The 18,667-nt window shown below is 39.8% G+C and overlaps 1 long non-coding RNA gene across 2 annotated transcripts in view; it reads right to left on the bottom strand.

Moving 5' to 3' along the window:
- The window catches only part of LOC139041706 (uncharacterized), a 38,031-nt gene that overhangs the window by 15,529 nt on the left and 3,835 nt on the right, over positions 1-18,667 (bottom strand). For both annotated transcript variants that reach the window (XR_011497423.1, XR_011497422.1), the window contains exon 2: positions 11,942-12,343. This is a non-coding gene — a long non-coding RNA (uncharacterized lncRNA). The remainder of the gene's footprint in view (positions 1-11,941; positions 12,344-18,667) is intronic.

Here is an 18,667-nt window from a genome sequence, read left to right as displayed (position 1 = left end):
AACAATAATGCAATGTACCACTTTGAGGGGCACACACAATCTGTAATCTTAATTTACTAAATATCCAAAGATTTCAACTTTCTGACAATATAAACAAAAGTCTCAAGTGGCCACAAATAATTTCTTAATAGTTATTAGAAGGAAAAAATGCACAGTATGAAGATATTTAACTAAAACTTTGTTACGCATGTTTTTCCTGCAAGTTACAAGCACGCTGTAGCATTAAATTACATTGTGTGCACAGAGCTACAGCAGTTTACGTTTGCTCAGGAGCATACAATTACATTACAAATAACCTTCTATTCCATAGTTTAGTTGGCTCTTAGTTTCCCTAGGAGGAAAATAAGTATTTTGTGTTCCTTAAGAAACTGGTGTGTATAAGTGAATTGCTATGTGTTCATTTAAACTTTGAGGAATCCTAAAGATGAAGTTTTGGAGGTTTCTTCTTAAAATGCAATGCAGATTTGCACTTAATCACTGTTCATAAAGTAAAGAATGGAATGGTAGCTATAGATGCAGTCTTCTGTAAGTGCACAATGGTAGGATCTTCTAAATGGGAAAAGAACCACTGACACTGACAATTGTTTAAAGGCAAAAAGAACCAAAGTCAAGAAAAACGTTGAAGAAATATATCTACTCTTGAAAGAGGAGAGAAGTGTTATACAACACCAAAATGAGACCCCGAGATTTAAAAAACACTCATTTTGCAGCTTTAAAAGAAAAAAAAATTATAGGAAAAGGGAGTTTAGGCCAATTTGAGCTGAGGCAGCTGTAACAAAACTGGAACAAGTTCAGTGATTTGACGCCAATAAGGAAATGACTAATTAAAATGAAATTTCACAGGTCTTTATGTCTGTAATGATATATTAATGCACAAAATATCACAGATACGAAGTTTGGAATTTCCCTCGTAGGTTTACAGTAAACTATGAAACCTCTGTTCCATCCATTGACTTTTACAGCCTCTCCATTGAGCAGCACGCGCTATGCTAGTACAGACAGGCGAGTGTTTTAACAAGAGAATTATCGTTTCCATCTCAAACTAGTGACTTGTCTCTTACCCATAGTTATCTACATTTCAGTTCCGTTATAAGTTACTTAAGACTTTTCTAGGGGTACATTTTAATCAACAAATTACAGAAATGCATCTTGATTTTTAAAGTGAATCTTTTTAGTACTGTAGCATGATGGGTTTAATTGAACAGTTGAAACATAATATGTTAACTACGCAGTACTGTTTAAACTCATTCACAGCTATAGGAAATGTTTGATTTATAATCAATGTTTGATTTCTTGGTTTGAAATATAACCAAGATAAGACTGCACAGTTTTGAGCAGTAAATACTAGAAAACAGGGAATGAATAAAGGAGATGATTTTTCAGCAGTTGCCATTAATTATTTTCTTTTTAGGAACCTGGAAGAAACTATCTTCCTTGACTTTCAAATGTGCTGCAAACCCAGTTGTTTCTTAGCTTCCTAAATATCACGTTGAGTTGCTGAAATAGAGACTCTGCAGAGAGAACATAGCAGGTGAAGATCAGAAACTGCTGCTAGACTTTCCCCTGCTCCCGTGCGCAGCCCTGCTCAAACCCCAAGGCAGCAGCGTCTCTAGCATGGGCTGGATGCCCTGTGAATGTTCGTCCCATTCCTGCTTTCAGCCTCAAGTAAAAGTCACTGGTACACAAAAGACGGCCCCAATCTCCCGCAATTTCTTAGAGAAAGGCATTAGCAAAAACATACATTGCAAATATCAAGTGGAAGAAACAAATATTCACTATCAATTCTCTTCAGTATTTACACTGGTAAGAGAAACTCTACAACAGAATTAAAGCTATCACACTGCACTAAGATGTTTGATACTGTTTGTTCCGAATGCTCCGATTTACGGCTTCTTACACTTCAAACATTGCAAAGCACCCACTGTTCATCACAATATTAATTGTTACTTGTTCCTTAAAATATGAAAAGGAAATAAAGATGTCATTAACGTCATACTGTTGGAGGGAGGTGGCCAGGCTGCTGGGTTTGAATCTAGGCTTCACCACTTAACTCTGTGACCCTGGGGAAATTACTTAACCTCTCTGTGCCAACTTCCTCATCTGTGAAATGGGCAGAATAATTTCTCATATTGCTGTTGTGGGGGTGAAACGAGTTAATCCAGGTGAGGCACTTAAAACAGTGCCCGGCACATATTAAATGCTCAAATGTTATCTGTCCTGCCATGGTTATTACAAGCAGAAGCAGTGCAAGTAGCTGCAGTAACAGTTAAGAAGATCTAAATAAGAACTTAGCTAAAGAATCAAAGTTCTTCTCTGGTCTGAGGCAGTCAACGATGGAGGATTTCCCCGGAGAAGTCCTCTTTGAAGGTATGCATGATATGAGTTTCCTACAGTCAAGAAATGTTAAAAATATCACCATCAGATCAGAGAGTACCTGAAATTGGAAATATATCTTCATGTTCGTGGTGGGGTAATTTAAATGAAACAATCAACCTTCATTAAATTTTTAAAGACAAGTTAAAACCTAAGTGCAATTCTTCCATTGATCCTGTTCCCGACCCTGACCTTCCACGTAAACGTTATAACTGAGTAGGGTAGATGTTATACCACATCTCTGGTATGATTTGCTGTTTATTAAAAAACTAGCATGTGCCGAAGAGATGTTTCTACTGCAAGAACCATTTTTAAGGTTGATCAGGATGCATGGTCTCTGACACACACCAAGCGCAGAAACCTTTGAGGGTTGGGCAGAGCCATTGGCTGACGTCGGGGCAGAAGAGTCAACGCAGGTTCCTGACCAAGAATGATGTGAAAATGGGCACAGGACTTGGTGAAACAAAATGGTGCAGGACGGAGAAGATGCTCTGGAATCTGACTTTTAGTGTACTTCTGTAAAGAAGAAATCTGAGTCCAAAAGGCAGAAAAACCAATGAAGAGAGTAAAACTTATACAGGAGAGTTGACACTGGGCTGGGATGTGGCAGTGGAAACTGAGAAGTTTAAACAATTTAAAACATGTAACTTGAGACTAGAGGTATATTTTGAAGTGTATGACTTAAACACATCTAATCTAGGAAGTGGTCCTTAAAACTGAAGCATCTATTACACATCAGCTAACAGTACAGCATTCAGAGTAATAAAACCAATACAGAGACAGTAAGAGCAACTTATACTTCATAAAAACGGACCATGGAAAAGGTATCAAACATGAAAATCTGAATTCAGTAATTAGGTGTTTGGTATTTCTTATCTAACATAGGAAGTCCACCATGTACACTTAAAGTGATTCAGACTAAAAAAAATGAAGGAATATCACAGGAGACTTTAGATTAAGACATTTTTCTGGCCGTCCAGGTGGCACAGCGGTTAAGTGTGCACATTCTGCTTCTCAGTGGCCCAGGGTTCGCCAGTTTGGATCCCAGGTGCGGACATGGCACCACTTGGCAAAAGCCATGCTGTGGTAGGCGTCCCACATATAAATTAGAGGAAGATGGGCATGGATGTTAGCTCAGGGCCAGTCTTCCTCAGCAAAAAGAGGAGGATTGGCAGCAGATGTTAGCTCAGGGCTAATCTTCCTCAAAAAAAAAAAAAAAAAGAGATGAGTTTATTTTCTCTCTTAGAAAATAAAATTACCTAGTCTTTCATAATCTTTTTGGTTTGTTGGTGGAAGGATCATGATCCTCTGAGGTCATTAAAATGGAATCTTTCCAAGTGTCCCTATATAAAACTTTGTATATAACTTAATGGGATTTATGGATTTTATGAAAGCAATGAAAAGAATGCTGATTTAAACAATTTAAAAGAGGAAAATATGAATATTAGAAACAGGACTTTTCTTTATAATATAGCACTTATGAGAGCTTTGGTTTGTTAGATTACTCAATCTAAAATCGTGTGTAGAGGAGTTGAAATTACATACTATGCTGAATTCAAAGTGTTTAAGAGAAGCAGGGCAGGACTGTAGGAAGAGCACCGAGTGAAGAATCGAGGTCCGGGTGCGGCACTCGGCTAACAGCACACCTGACCTCTCTGGGGCTCAGTTTTCTCCTCTGTAACCGAGGGGCTTGGGCTGGATGACATAAGGGGTCCCATGGCTTTGTACTAGGAACCAATAAATTTGACTTGTGTTCTTCCTTTTCAGTGAAATTTTGAATAAAAAGGAAAGTAAGATGCATAAGACCTTGACACTGATCATTAGAAAACATTATTGAGAGAAATGGTGAAGATGTGTACGCTCCTTAAATTGATCTGCAGATTCAATGCCATCCCAATGAAAATCTTAGCAGATTATTTTTTTAATGATGGAAACTGACAAGTGATTCTAAAATTCATGTGGAAATGCAAAAGGCCAAAATTATCCCCAAAAATCTTGCAAACAAACCTGGAAGACTCACAGAATCGGATATCAAGACCTATTAGAAAGCTTATATTGTATCACATTATTTCATATTATATTATGCTTTCCTCAAGCTTTATTGAGATATAATTGACATATAACATTGTAAGACACACTCTTGATGCCAGTCTCACACTGTGTCTACCACGACTTGGCTTTTTAATCGGCTTGTAGTCCTCAATGGACATTTTGAAAGATGTTGGTTAACTCCTCAATGAAAAAAATAGTCTACATACTCCAACTTACTCAAAAGATCTTCCCCAATTTTCTAAGCCTTTTTAGATATAATTAAAACAGATAATGATGGTGGGATGTCACAAATCCTCTCTTTTTCCACTGAAGTCGGAGGCATTCATAAGAATCTGGAATTGTTACAAATGGGATTCATGTTAAATATAAGGATCTCATGCCTGACTTTTAAGTTCTAAATCTAGTAATAGTAAATAGTTGATCCTTTTGTGAGTGGTTTTAGAACAAAGAAGACAGTATTTTGTATGACGATTTATTGAGATTCTACTAAACACCAGGCAACTAGGACCAGGAAGATGCTGTCCTAGTTCCCATGAAGCTTGCAGTAGAATCAAGGCAGCTAACTAAGGAAGTTATGACAGTTTGATGCATGTTATGACTGAGGAAATTCAGGGTACTCTTGTGTCGAGGGAAAGTCAAGAGAAGACCTTCTGGAGAAGTACAACCTAAAAAGATACCTGAAAAGGTGAGTGAGTTGGAGTGAGTTAGGAAAAGAAGGAATCTCTATTCTTCTACAAGAATCTAAAAGGATGTTGGAAACATTCACCAAAGCCTTCATTTGACTGTTCAAATGAAAGCACAGTGAAAACATGGAAATGACAGAAATTCAGAATGGCTGAAATTCAAAGGGAGAGGGTGGAGCCGTACCAGACGAGGCTGAAACCAAGGGTGATACTGAAGAGAAAATTGCAAACACTGCTAAGGAATTTTTTTCCTTAAGGGATATAGAAAAACACTGAAGGGATTCTTATTTTAGAAAAAATGTCACTGGCAGCAATGTGGCCAATAGATTAGGAGCAAGGTAGGACGTAGGAGACCAGTGAAGAGGCTGTGAAAGACCATGGTGAGTTGGACTAAGATAGCGGCAGAGGGAATAGAGAGAAATGGATGGAGTCAGGAGACGTTTAGGAAGTCAAATAGACTGACTGGAAGGAAAGGGTGAAGGGGAAGCAAAAAGGAAGACAGAAAACGGATAAGGAAGAATCAAGATGGAAGCTTGAAACTGTGGTACTACTGAGTTCAAAATATGATGCCAGGCATTTAGGCATAAAGCTCTGTTTTCATCAAAGTTGAAAAAGTAGTTTAAGTGATTCAGAGTCTTTCTGTTCAATGGTTCTATAAGTATCTCCTAGTCATTTGGTGCTAATCCACAGTACAATGCGTGAAGCAACCATCTTCATTCAGACTTCAGTTAAACACCCCCACACAGGAAGAAATCCAATGTTCACACTTTTAACACTATAAAACATCCGTGTGAAATATTGACCTACTTAGTGTAATTAGAGGAAGTACAAACTGGAAAATTTTCATGCAAAGTAGTTTGAATTACATACAATAAAGTATATTTCCTTTATGCCATTATGTATTTGCTAAGAGACCCGAAGAATCAACATATTCTTTACATAGAAATAATCCAAACAAAGAAAATCATAATGGATTCCCATGATTAGATTCCATTTTCAGGGATGTAGTAAAAGAATACTATTAATCTATTCACGGCATGGGGAGTTTTTAATATCTGTATGCGGTTCTTTAAAAAATATATATTACATGTTCTGTATCTACAGAATTTATTGAGGAGGAGAAGATACTGGAAAACAGCCACATACAAACAGTTCCTATCAATGGTGTAGCGAATGTTATAGAAGATTGAAGGAAATAAAAATACTGAAAATAAATGTTGGAATGCTGTTCTGTTCAGCGTCAGTATCCTGGGAACACTTCTTAGAAACCTCACATTACTAGAGAAGAGCATAATGAATTTGAAGTCCTAGTAATCAATATATCGTTTTGAAACACTGAGATTTCTAAGCTGTTCTTTTTTTTCTAAAAGTGTCCATAGAAACATACAATAAGTAGAGGGTTCAGAAGCCTATTCTGGTGTGTACACGTGACACAAATAACAAATTCCTGATCTCCTCTGCCCCTAAATCGGTTTATCCTCCTATGTTCCCTATCTCAGCGATGGTTTGCTCTTGCTACTAGTCACCAAAAGAAAAATCTGGGAAGCATGCTAGGCCTCACCCCTGACATCTACTCAGTCTCTGATGTCAGCCAATAGAATTTCCTCAATCTTGCTCAAATCCATCTTTCCTTCCCTAGAACCACCTCTAGCCCTTGATTCTCTCACCTGAATTAGTGTAGTGTTCTCCTAACTGGATTCCTGCATTGAGTTCTTACTTTTCTCTCAAATCCATCCCCCACACTTCCACCAGAAGGAAGTGCCTAAAACATAGATCAGACCAGGTCACCCTCTGTCTCAACTCCTTCACCACCTTTCCAGTGCTTCTTTCAGTATGAAGATTTTATTCCTTCTTTGAAAGGTTTTAACGGAACTTCAAATGTTATGATCTCAGAGATGTCGAGTCTAATAATGACAGAACATCTTACATCAGACTCACACTTCCTCAGAAAACAGTTATAAACTCTGCACAAAATATTTTAAAAACAACAATTTAAAGGCGCTAGAGAGTGACCAAAAGCAGGCAGAAACTGGAGGTGATATGACCCTTGGAATTAGAGAATCACACTGGGTTTATATAGTTTTTCCCCTGACAGCCTCTCGGGTCTCTGGTGTTTGGAACATAGAGCTCAAAAAAACATAAAGTTTTATTTGTCTGAGGAATCCTATTATGGATTTCCAACCCAAAAAGATGAAGTCACAGAGAAGGAGTCCTCAAAAGTTGCATCTAAATATCTCCTCAAATGCTTGGCTGTCTCCTCAGCTGCATGCGTGTGGGGAAAAAGTCTCCAAGGAAGCCAGAGGGAAACCAACAGCTGAAAGAGGGAGAGGTTGGAGGAACTAGCCTGATATTTCAGGTACTACTGGCTGTAGAGAAGTGGTTTAGAGTTCATGCGCAACTCAATTAGAAGGGCTTAGTTAACATTTTGTGTTTGCCATTGAAATTCCAGAAACGCCACATATTAAAAGTAAACACTACATTCCAGGGCAAAGGGATTTTCTCTGGAACTGAGGCAAAATTAAATAGGCTTGATTTAGCAAATTGTAAAACCAAACCCCACAAGTTCAAAATGATCTGCCAATAAGTTAACTGTCTGATAGAAAAACTTCAGTTATTCAGAGTGAGAGTTAATAAACTAGAGCCCATGGCCTGTTTTTGCATGACATTCAAGATAAGATTGGTTTTAACATTCTTAAAGGGTTAAAGAAGAGGAAGCAGGAGAGGAAGAGGAAGAGGAGGAGAAAGAAGAAGAAGAAAAAGGAGGAAGTGGAGGAGAAGAAGAAACAGAAGAAACGAAAAGCATAGGTGGCCCAAAAGCCTAAATCACTTACTATCCGTCCCTTTACAGAAAATGTTTTCCAATTCACACTTTAACGGAATGCAGCATAATCCAGTCTCTATACTGTATCATCTATGATGTCCCATCTCCCTTTAAAAATTGCTACTTATGTAAAGAAACTGGTAAATGTGTCCCAACGTCAAGAGAAATATCTGTCAGTAGAAATAGACCCACATTGCCGATCCATAAAAAAACCTTAAAAAGTCATAATAAATATTTCAAATTTCATTTCACTGAGTGAAGAGGAGAAATTACAGAAGAAATTTGTAAACTGAAAAGCACAAAAACACCAATGGAAATCCTAGAACTGAAAATGCAATATCTGAAATCAAAAATTCACTGGATAGGATTATTGGTAGATTGCATATCACAGAAAAAAAGAATCAATGAGTGTGAAGACTGCTTAATAAAAATCATTCAAACTTAAGCAGAAAGAGAGAAAATAGGTTAAAAAAATGAACAGAGCTTCAATGACCTTAGGACAGTAGCAAGCAGTACAACACGTGTGTAATTAGAATTCTAGCAAAGAGGAGAAACAGTGGATTTATCTATATCTATATCTATACAAACGTATAAGCCAGAGAAATTGATAAATTTGATTAAAAACTATGATCCAAAGATCCAGACAGTTCAGTGAATTGTGAACAGAATAAATATAAATGTGATATTTCGAGTTTGCTTTAGAGAGAGGGGCAGGGAACCCTGGAAGTTGGAGGCTGTCTTCCCAGAGTCTGTCTATAGAACCACAAAGAGTGCTTTCCTCTCCATGAGGACAAAGGTCTTGGTTCCCAGTTAGATGAGGTGGGAAAGGAAAAAAAGAACTGTATCCTCAGTTGTCAAATTGGTATCCATTTATCATTAATTGAGTTTCTACTATGTGCTAGGCCATTCTTGGGGTTTTACCATGTTATGCCATTTAATTCACATAATCTTGTGTATAACTTTACAGATGAAGAGCCTAAGCCTCACACAGGTTTATAACCTCCTCCAGATCATAAATCTTTTAGCAGCAGAATTTAAATACAATGTTGTCTGGAAATAAAACCTATACTCTTTGCACTACTATTTCCTTAGACTCCTCAACACACACACATACAAACACAAAGTTCAGTAATTCTTTGCTAAATTAATGACTAAAATTAAACTATTATATGAATCTAGTGACATGTCACTGTCATTCCCCAGGCTTGGTCAGCTGTACCCTGAAACCAACAAGTAAAGCCCAATCACACCCTGGGCCAAACCTGACCAAAGCAGGTAAATATTTGCAGCTTCAGACCCATCCATTGATTCAATCTAGATTTAGTCTTGCCCTAAACAGAGTAGTCAGTGTACCAAGATGATGCCACCAGGCTGCTTTCTTTGCTCATCAACTGGCTTCTTTGCTTGATGGTTCAGTACTGAACTTGGACTTTAGTTTCCTACTGCATATTCCATTTTCCCAGTTAGGTCAGAGGCTGTCCTTGGCTGGAGCTCAGTTATCAAGATATCTTTCAACATGAGTGGACCCCATCCTCTTTATCCACTGGCAGGGGCCCTGATCCAAACCAAGTAGGCCACTTGGAGCCAAACTAATGACTTGGAAAATTACTCTGTCTCCCATGGCTATCCAATGCCAACCTCGATTGAGGACCAGTTTACTAATGGGCATTGAAAAATAGATTGGTATGTATGTCTGTAATGACCATCCCATCATTGAAAATCATGTCCTGAGAATCATAGGATTTCCCAATTACCTAATTCTATCTTTATGCACCAGGCAGATACTGAAGTTTCAAATGCTTAGCAACAGAGTCTGCTTAAGACTTTGGACTTTTCAAAACCCAATTCCCATGAACCTGAATGTGAAGGGTGGGATAGAATTTGTGACTGGTGAGTGTTCAATGTGTGGTAACTCAACTGAAACTTTGCCTTTATGAAGTAACGATAATGGTATTAACCAGCATTTATTGAGTATTCACTATGGGCCAGATTTATGTATGTATTATCTCATTTAATCCTCAAAACAGCCGTAGAGGAGGAGCGTGGTAGGCAGAATAATGGTCTCCAAAAGATGTCTGCATCTTAATCCCCCAAGTCTATGAATGTGTTATAATGCAAAGGAGAAACAAAGTAGCAGATGAAATTAAAGTTGCTCATCAGCTGACTTTAAAATCAGCAGATTTTCCTGGGTTATCTGAGTGGGCCCAAAGTAATCACAAAGACTTCTTAAATACGGAAGAGAGAAGCAGAGAGTCAGTGTCAAAGCAAAGCAACATGAAAAATACACAACTGGCTCTTGCTGGCTTTGAAGATGGAAGGGGCCACATGTCAAAAAGTGTGGCAGCCTCTGGAAGCTGGAAAAGGCAAGAAATACATTCTCCCCTACGGTCTCCAGAAGGAATGGAACCCTGCAAACATCTTGATTTTCATCCAGTGAGACCCACATCAGACTTCTGACCTGCACAACTGAAAGATAAATCTGCCTGGTTTCAAGCTCCTAAATTTGTGATAATTTGTTACAGCAGCAAAAGGAATGTAATACAGGGAGGTGCTATTATTCCCCTGAATTTTAGATGAGAAATTTGGAGTCCCAACTAGGGGAGTGAATTACCTCAATACAGAAATGCTTTTAATAAGACAGTCTCATAGTTTGACTAGGAAGAAGACAATAAGGTGAAGTGTACACTTGTTGTCTTTAATGATATTATTTCTGCCACCCCTCCCCCCAAAATGGATGCGAAGCCCTGGCTGACTTCACTTATAGTCATAGAGCACATGGTTTTAAAAACTAGAAAACTGGCCTACACAGAATAAAGGAATTTTTGTGAACAGTCTTCATCTCACAATCACGGGATGAATATTTCACATAACTCAGGTGGCAGAAGCACCCTCCCAGGTCTAGGACAACATTCCATGTAAGAAGCTCTAGAACTAAAAAAGAGTCAATGAAAGGGAGTTAGCCAAGCAAAGAAATCTCTCAGAGAATGGGTTAAATCTCTCAGAAAATGGCTTAAAACTGGGAACAGCATATGGGTGTTTTTAACTGAGCTAAAGTGCTATTTTCTGTTGTCTAGTGTCCAAATGAAATACTTGTGTCTCTTGAAGTAAACCAGCTCCTATCCGTGTCTTTGGCATCATGTACCAGAGCTTGCGGTTCCTGCCAATTCCCCAGGGGTGTCAGACACATCACACAGGCATGTTTCAGGATAAGCCCCATAGGTGTTTTTATGAAATATTACCTTAAATCCTCACCTGCGTAAGTCTGAATCATATATTTCTGTGGTAAAACTTTCAATGGACAATGATCTGTACCGGGACTAAAATTGCCTCAAGCACCTTCATTTTCAGTACTTTGTGCCGGTGACTTTAATCTGTTTCTAACCTCATGAGCAAAGGACACACTCACATATGTAATGAGGTCTAAGCCCTATTTGGCTTAAAATACCATTCTCCAGGGAAATGAAATGTGGGGACTATTATGAAGTCAGTTAGAACCATAAAAACTATGTTTAGCCATTTATTCATTTCTTTGGTAAGGCTGCAGAGCGGAGAGTCAAGACAACAATGCTGTGGTCCTCCGTCCTTAGCCTCTTTCCAGCCACTGACAGGCAGCATCTGGTTGGCTCCTCGGCCTGAGCTGAGGAGTCTGGCTGGGGAGAAGCTTTCGCACGGGCGGGGCTCTCCTTCACCCTCAGCCTCAAGCTCTGCCTGGTCACACAAATAAACACCCAGAAACAGTTCTCATGTGCTCAGGCCGTGAGTTCAACTCCCTGTCGCGGCCCTTCATTTCTGACTTTCTGTCTTCGATGACTCAGACAGAAGAAAGATCAGGAAGAATATTTTTCTTCATGTGCATCTCCAGTAATTTTCTGTGCACATCATGGCTGCATTAGTCAGCTAGAGGCATGATATTGCTGCACAGCAGATGATCCCTAAAACTCAGGGGCTTACAGCAATAAGCATTTATTCTTACACCCGTGGATCTGTACACAACATGGTTTGGCTAACCTACCTGTCTTTCAGGCTGAGGGTTGGCTGGCCTTGGTTCCTGGCTCCAGCTCCAGTTCAAGTCTGTTCCAGGTCTTTGTTCTGGGGCCAGGCTGACGGGAAACAGCTCTTCTGGGCATGTTCTGTTTACGGTGGAGCACGGAGCATGAGAGGACAAGCAGAACCATTCAGGCATGTTTCTGGTCACTGCTTGTGTCACCAACATCCCATTATCAAAGCAAGCTACACGTCCAAGCCCAAGGTCAAAGAGTAGGAAGAATACACTTCACTCATATGGGAGCAAGGCCAGGAGGAAACGACACGAATCTCTCACGGGAGAATGAAGAATTGAAACCAAAATTTCAACCTACCACAATGGCCAATAATCTGTAGGATACGTTGAGCTTCCTGGTGAACCAACTGCTAGCTGGAGCAGAGTAGAGGAGGGTAAAAAATGAAAAAGCAAACCGCAGTTAGGATAGCTATGAGTTCCCAGCAATAAATCAAATTAGGCAATTATACATTTAGATAACATTAGATGGTTTTATTTGCCAGCATCCTTAATTCTTGCATTTTTACATAATTATAATTAATCCACACCTTCTTTTACAGTTACTCTCCCATTTCTCACCTGTGTAGCATTGAGATATTTAAAAATGCTGCAAGCTCTGGAGTTTGAAAGACCTGAATTTTTTTTGTTGTTGTTAAACATTGGCATCTGAGCTAACATCTGTTGCCAATCTTTTTTTTCTTTTTCTTCTTCTTCTCCCCAAAGCCTCCCATAAAACAATTGTGCATTCTAGTTGTAGGTCCTTCTGGTTGTGCTATGTAGGATGCCTCCTCAGCATGGCCTGTTGAGCTGTGCCATGTCCGCGCCCAGGATTCGAACTGGTGAAACCCCAGGCCACTGAAACAGAGCCAATGAACTTAACCACTTGGTCATGGGGCTTGCCCCAAAAGACCTGAATTTTAATCACAGATTTACCGTGTGTTTGCTAAGTAACCCTGAGTGAGTCCTTCTGTTTCTTGGCCTGAGTTTCCTCATCTTTAAATTATGATGATGTCTGTGCTGCAGAGTTCTTGTAAGGATTACACATAACACATTGACTACTTCTGGCACAGAGTAGGGGTCCAAAAATAGGAACTGATTTTCTTGAAACTTCTCCTTAGTCTCTCCCCTTCTCTCTGTTCCTTCAACCGGCATCTCCCACAGAAATTGTTTGTTGGTTCAGAATGATCAGTGGACATCTGACCATTTGCCCACTTTGACCATTTGTCAGATAGATGAACAACAATTTGGGGCCATGACATTGGGGGCATCAGGAGCACTCCATCTGGAGACCCCTCTCACAGGTCAGCACACCCCCGGCTTGGCTCTCCTTACTGTGGGATATCCTGGGGGAAATGTAAGTGAGGAATTTCAAGCTTGTCTGTATCTAATTATACACTCAATTTTCAACCAGGCTGCAAAGAAAAACAGATTCCACCCTCTGCCAGAACGCCTTCGGTCAATAGGGTTTGGAAGCTTTAAATATCCCTTTGTAAGAAGGAAGCCTTGAGATCCCGTGCTCCACCTCAAACTTAATGTTTGACCCACTTCAACCTCCTGATATGTGTCATAATTATAACTTCCTGATAAATTGTGTGATCCATCGACTAACACACAGTCTATTTCGAGAGGGCAGGGTTCATCTCTCTTTTCACCACTGAATTCTCAGCACTTGGCACAGCAGATGCTCTATAAATATTTGTCAAATAAATACATAAAAGAATTAATGACTAAACCTTGTTTTAAACAGAATGAAAGACTTCTTAATTAAATATAAATGAAGCCCATTAATTTTCTCAACTCAAATGCATTATTATCACTCTCTTCCATATCATCTTTAAGCTGTTATTTCAAATAATTGTCAGTCCTGGGCCTTAACATTTGAATTATAAGAAACCACTCTTAGAGACTCACTGGGTAAGAGCTCGGTTTTCTACTCTGTATATCTGCTGCATTTCGGGGTTAAAGAGGAGGTCATTATAATCTAATGAGGAGTATATCTGAATTTATAAAATGAACAATAATGTTAAAATGAAGCTCTCATTATTCCACAGTTTGATCTTTAAACAACTGGACTTCAACTTTTAAATTCCCATAAAATAAATAATTATGAAATTCTCATAAAATGACTTAGACTTATTTATCTTTATTGTAGTTTCTTTAGAATAAAAAGCAAATGTTTGGCAATCATTTAAAGGGATTATCATAAAATCACACTTCAGAATTTGAACTGACGTAGGAGTTCAAGGGCTGCCAAGGCATGAACGAAACGATGAAATCAGGTGTGTGTACATGTGTGTATGTGCAGACGTAATATATACAATATATTCTAATCCGGTACTTGATATAAATATCTATGCAATATATAACTCTATATTTTGCATATAGAGTTTAATGTAATGCACATATAATGCAAAAGTACAAATATAGTTTTTAAACATGCATAAAACTTTATGGTGTTATCTTTGTAGATGGTTTTGAAGTAATATAGTTTTTATTCTAATTAAATTAGTTTAGTTTGAAAAAAATCATAAAAGTATAAGGAAAAATAAAATCACTTATATGGAGATATTCCTACAATCCTCATTGGCACTATCCAGGAAACAAGAAGCCCTATTCAACTTTTGGTATAGTTCTTTTTGTTCCTTGTGAAGCTATAGAGAGAGAGAAAGAGAATTAACAAAATTGAAGACATGCTGCGTAAACAATTTTGCTCTCTGCTTCTTTCACTTGACAATACACATTACATAGTAAGCATATTTTTCAAAAGTGTTTATTTGCATCATTTTAATGACTGGATAACATTCTTTCCTATGTATTTACCCAATCTTCTAATGTTGCACATTTGAAGTGTTTCCAGCTTTCTAATATTATCAACAAGACAGTCATGATGGCCTGCTACCAGCTCCTCCATCCTACCCAGAAACAGACTTCAACCTCACTAAGTGGTAGTGCCCTTTTTGGCCAGATTTTCAAGCCAGGCCCGCTGTTTGGTCAGTAATCAGACAATAGATGGATGGTTCTTTGTCCAGGTACCCACCCATGGTTGAACCAGTCAGGGTCAGCAGCAGTCACGTGTTCACAGGGCTGAGACAGTGCTAATCAAAGTGTGGTGACTGCAGTGGTATTCCAAGGTAGGCAAGAGAGTTTTGGATGGTACATGCACACATGAATATTTATATGTTCCTTTTTAATTAGTAAGAAAGTAGTATCAGTAAGGTAATCCCTTTGTATAAATCCTTAGGTCAGTTTTATTGATAATTTAGGACTTTCATTCATTAATTCATTGAACAAATATTTATTGAGAATCTCCTAGATCCTAGGCTCTGGTTTTAAGCGTTGAAGATGCCACCAAAAACAAGACAGATAAAAGTTCTGCTCTCGGGAGGCTTACATTCTAGCAAGAGAAACTCATAATAATAAAAAAGTAAGAAGAATATTTAAGTGAAGTTCAGGTAGTGATGAGTAATATGGAGGAATTAAAGAAGTAAGGAAATAGAATGTGACCAGGCAGCCTTGGCTTCATTCGCATCGGGAGGTCTGGGTACGTCTTTTCATGGAAGGTACCGCTTCTATGAAATAAGGGAATGAGCCATGTGCAGATCTAGGGCAGCAGCATGCTTGGCAGAATAGTCAAAAAGTAGAAAGACCTGAAGGAGAGAACAAGCTTGGTGCTTTCCAGGAAGCCCAACCCACCAGCTTGACTGAAGCAGACTGAGCAAGGGGCAGCCAGGAAAGAAGAGTTCAGGAGGGAGATTCAGGAGCCAGATGACAGGGGGCCTTGCAAGCCTTGGTAAGGATTTTCCTTGTTCAAAGTGTAATAGCAAGCCACCAGAGGGTTTTAAGCGGGTTTATTGAACAAATTTATATTTTGAAAACATAATCTGCTGCTGCGTGGAGAACCAATTAGAGGAATGCAGGAACCAAAACAGGAAGACGAGTTAGGGATTTAATTGCACAGCTGTGTATACTAATAACGTGGACCAAAAAGATGTGGATGCGGTGAGAACTGTCAGATTCAAGGTATGTTTTGAAGGTACAGCGGACAAGACTTGTTCACAGAAGAGAAGTAACGTTTTGAGAGAATAAAAGATGATGCCTGGATATTTGATTGTGCAACTCAGGCAGTGGTGATGCCATATACTAAAAAAGAGAATCTCTGTAAATAGCAGATCTAAGAAGGAAAAATTAGTAATTTTGATATTAACATGCTATGTTTTTTAGACATACAAGTGGAAGTCTCCAGTAGGCAGGCAGATATTCAAACCTGGAGCTTAGGGGATAGGATGGAGGGGGATTATCATCAGCATGAAGATGCTATTTAAAGCCACGTGCCTGGATGAGATCGCCTAGGGAGTGAGGACAGACAGTGAGGAGGGCAGGACCAGGAGCTTCAAGCTGGAGCACTCTAACATCAAGAGCTCCGGAGAGAAGGAGGAGGGTGCAGAAGAAGCCAGGAAGCAGCAGCTGTGAGATGAGAGGACAGCCAGGAGAGAGTGGTATGAGGAGGGCCGAGAAGAAAGTGCCTCAGAGTGGTTGATGATTGTGCCAGATCTACTGGGAGGCTGTAGAAAATGAAGATTGAAAATTGATCACTGCTTTTAGCAAGATGGAGATTGCCAGTGATTTTAGCAGAGCAGTTTCAGGGGAGTAGTGAGGACAAAATCCCAATTGAAACAATAGTGAGTACAGAAAGCTCTCCGTAAGTCTTCTATAAAGAGCAGCCCAGAAATGCAGCCAGAGGGAGAGTGTGATAGGAAGTCTAGGAAAGGTTCAGTTTTGTTTTCTTGAGATGGGAGGCCCGTTTGTATGCTGATGGGAATGATGGAGTAAGAGGGAAAAGTGGATGAGCAAGGAGTGGGGCCGAGAGAGGAGAGATTGTCTTTAGGCAAAGCAGGAGCTGCTCATCCTTTGTGACTGAAGTGTAACTGAAATTTTGCTCTCTCAGCCTGGTGCCAATGCAAATAATAACAGAGTCTTGGGTGAAAGGGAAAAACAGCTTTACTTTCTTAGCCAGGTGGAGGGAGCAAAGCAATGGCTAATGCCTTAAGAACTGCTAGCTCCCCATTAGGAAATCTGTAAAGGGTTTTAAAGGTTTGCCAGGAATATGGGGAGGAAGAGGCCTGTGACCTTGCTGGCTGGCGTTTTCCCAACAGCCTTCGGCTGCTTGCAGGGAGGGGGGAGATGTCCTTGGCTGTCTCTCTCTGTGGTTGACTCTGGTGCCAGGAAACTGAGGAGCTGGGCTCTGGGAAGTTTCGGTTTCTTAATATTCTCTGGACAGCAGCTTCCCTGTAACAAACTTCAAGGACCCAGGAGTAGCCAAACTTTCATAAGAGCCTGAGGCCATCTGGGCTTTAAAGGTTGTAACTTCTATTTGGTTGTAAAGCTCAGGGGTTAAAAGGTTAAAAAAAACAGATATTTACACATGAGTATAACTAAAGAAGGAGGGAATGGCGTGATTGTTTTTGGTTTTAACTCCATATATGCTGGATTCACTGTAGGGGAACCAATATCAAGGCTGGTGTTAATTAAGAGCCTGTAAATATTGAAGGTATGGAGCAAGGAGGCCCAGAGGTTTGGTGAAGGGAAAAGAAGCAGTTCTCTTCTACTTGCTTCTATTTTCTTAGTTGATTTTAAAAAATCAAGATTATCAGCTATTAGTGAGACCTGGGAGAGAGTGTTGGAGAGAAGAAGATATAAATAGTCATCTGAAAAAGTGGACAGGAACTTGATCAGAGAATTCCAGGAGAATTATCCCACAGCTCTGAGAACCCACTTGGGATCTGTGGGGTTTTCTCCCATTTGGCTGGTTGAATGCAGATGTGGAGTAGGCAGAGCTGAATGCAACCAGGGTTCGGGCTTTGCCAGGGAAGTACAATGGAGGTAGAGAAGGACAAAAGAGTTGAGAGGGCACACCAGGGAGTTCTGGTGACAATCTATGGACTCTAAGCTTGGTGAGGAAGGAAGCTAAGACAAGAGGGGAGAATTGGACAGGGCAAAGGTAAGGGGGTGGATCCATAATTATTGGAATGGTGGTGTTCTGAGTGAGGAGTGAGGAAAAATGCCAGGATATCAGAAAGTGGGATGATGCAAAACAAGATTTTGGAGGTCTCTGATAATGACAAGATCTAGGCTATGGCTGTGGGAGGGGTGAACATGGGGAAGGGGAGGCGGAGAGCAGGAAGAGATGTGGGGGTGAGGAGGTCAGGGAACTAGAATTGATCTCTTAAGTAAGTGGTTCTGAATCCTGCCTGCGTGTTCAGATCAACCGGGGAGTTTTTTTAAAAGTACCTAATGCCTGAATCCTGTTTGAGTAATTAAATCAGTGTCTCTGGGGCTAGGGGAGGACCTGAGCACAGGTATCTTTCAGAACAACCCCAGGCAATTCAAATGTGCAGACAAATTTGAGGATCTATGATCTCTATAGATGTTGAAGTCACCAAAAATGATGTCAAGAGCAGTGGTGGATGGAAATGCAGTGAGGCACTTGGTAAAATCTTCCAGGCATGATGCAGAATGACTGGGTACACAGGAAATGAAAGCAAACTGATATACCACCAAGGGAACCGGGATTTCTGAAAGAGAAGCCATGATGAGAAACAAGCAGAGTACCTGTTTGTCTATTCCCACAAGAGGACCTGGAAACGTGGGTGTGGAAACAAAACAGCCCCCCTTGGAAAGGGCTGCAGGTAGGCAGGAGGC

The sequence above is a fragment of the Equus asinus genome, chromosome 23, assembly GCF_041296235.1.
Source record: "Equus asinus isolate D_3611 breed Donkey chromosome 23, EquAss-T2T_v2, whole genome shotgun sequence".
In the NCBI taxonomy this organism is placed as follows: Eukaryota; Metazoa; Chordata; class Mammalia; order Perissodactyla; family Equidae; genus Equus; species Equus asinus.
The sequence above is the reverse complement of the archived record's forward strand: the minus strand, read 5'-3'. Positions and strand labels throughout refer to the sequence as shown.